Genomic DNA, 1,757 nt, shown 5'->3' with positions numbered 1-1,757 from the left:
CTTGGTACATGTATACACACGTCATGATCGGATCATTTCATTTAGTGTCCATGTAAACTGAGATTTTGAATTTCCGATCAACCAAGGTTTGGATCGGATTGGGGAAATTTTGCGCATGTAAACGTAGCTACTGTGGGATGTTCCAGTGAATGTCTTGTTTGTTGGAGGGCGGACAGAGTTTACCCAGGTTGCAAGTTTTCCTTAGTGAACGGAGGAGCTGACTGCCACTTAGTTTTCCTGCGGTCCTTGAACGGGTTATTGTGGAGATGAACCCCCTGCTCAGAGAGAAGCCCAAACACTCCTTGAGGGGAAAAGTAGATCTAAAACACAAACTTGACTCCTCAACTCAGTTTGGTGCTCAGAGAATCCTTCCAGGGGGAGAAGGTCCAAAACATCCAGTTTGCAGGATGACTTCCTGCCGAGAGGCAACGACAAAAACAGGAAGATTAAAACTCAGTTTGACTCAGCGAAACTCAGCTTGGCTAGAGTACCCAAAACTGGCAAACACTCTGGCGTCGAGGTAGTGGCAGTCAGCAGCTTAAAAGTCCTCCGGTAATGAGGAAACCTTCTGCAGGTGTGTAAGGAGGCCAACGAGAACCAGGCGCCACCTGGTGGTGGAGGGAAGGCAAACAAAAAGCACAACCCATACAAACTGGATTCCTAACAACGTCTAACGTGACCAATGAGGCATAAAAAGCAGTGATCATCTGTCCGAACGGTCGGTTAACTATAAATCCCCCGCTCTATATAGTGATTGAGGGATTTAGCGGTTAGGGCGGACGTTCGGAAACAGTAAACTAGTATGAGCTATGAGAACAGCAACTTTTAAACAGAGCCAGGGTTGTGCATGTGCATTTTTTTAAAGTGGAGAGGTCAGGTCTTTTAAAAAAATTGTGAAAATTCTCCCTTATACCTTTAATATAATACAAGTATGTGAATATTTCCGTCTGAAATGAATGAAAATAGTTGCTTTAAATAATAATTGAGTCAGATATGTGGCGGATAATGTTTGGTTTATTGAAAGGTTTTATCTGTCGCTGTTTAAATGGGTTTGTGTGACATTTAAGCTCAGATTCCAGAGACTATAAATCTGATATCTGCGATGACGGTACTGCTGCTGAAGCTCCTCTAAAGTGAAATTATCACACGGAACAGGAAGAAGTTCGGTATCCATTCTTTGTGTGTCAACCTGTCAACGGTTGCTAGGCAACAGAGAGTACAGGCGGTGAAAGCCGGAGAAGACGGGACCTGTTTGAATCAATACCCAAAACTCTTTCTGCCTCCTTATTTTTCTGGACCTCGAAGGCCCCGGCCTACCAGCCTCTGAAATCGAACACACCAGTGGCATCTTTTCTTCTGGAGGCGGGATTTCCTCTGTAAGGAACGAGCAATGATGCATTTCTATTGGCCTGTTGGACGTTGGCAACAAAATTTCTGCCTGTCAAGAATGAGTGTTAGTAGGGGGCTTGAAGTTTAGAAAATGGGATCAAATAAAACACAGTTTGAAAAACAAGAAACTAAAAAATCTAAATAATTTGAAAATAAAAATCTGTAAATAAATCTAAACAAAATAATTATCTGAAGAAAATCTAATTTGAGAAAATAGTAAAGCTCCCCAAAACCTTATTTTTTGTTAATATCTTTTTCAGAGTTTAATTTCTGCATTGTATTTTTTTCCCCAATTTCCATTTCTGATATGTGTTCTTTGCCACAATAATGGATCAAAACTCACTCCGTACAAACATTACAGATGATAA

The sequence above is a fragment of the Cyprinodon variegatus genome, unplaced genomic scaffold (genome assembly GCF_000732505.1).
Source record: "Cyprinodon variegatus isolate N-32 unplaced genomic scaffold, C_variegatus-1.0 Scaffold81, whole genome shotgun sequence".
Lineage (NCBI taxonomy): Eukaryota > Metazoa > Chordata > Actinopteri > Cyprinodontiformes > Cyprinodontidae > Cyprinodon > Cyprinodon variegatus.
Note: the sequence above shows the minus strand (reverse complement) of the source record.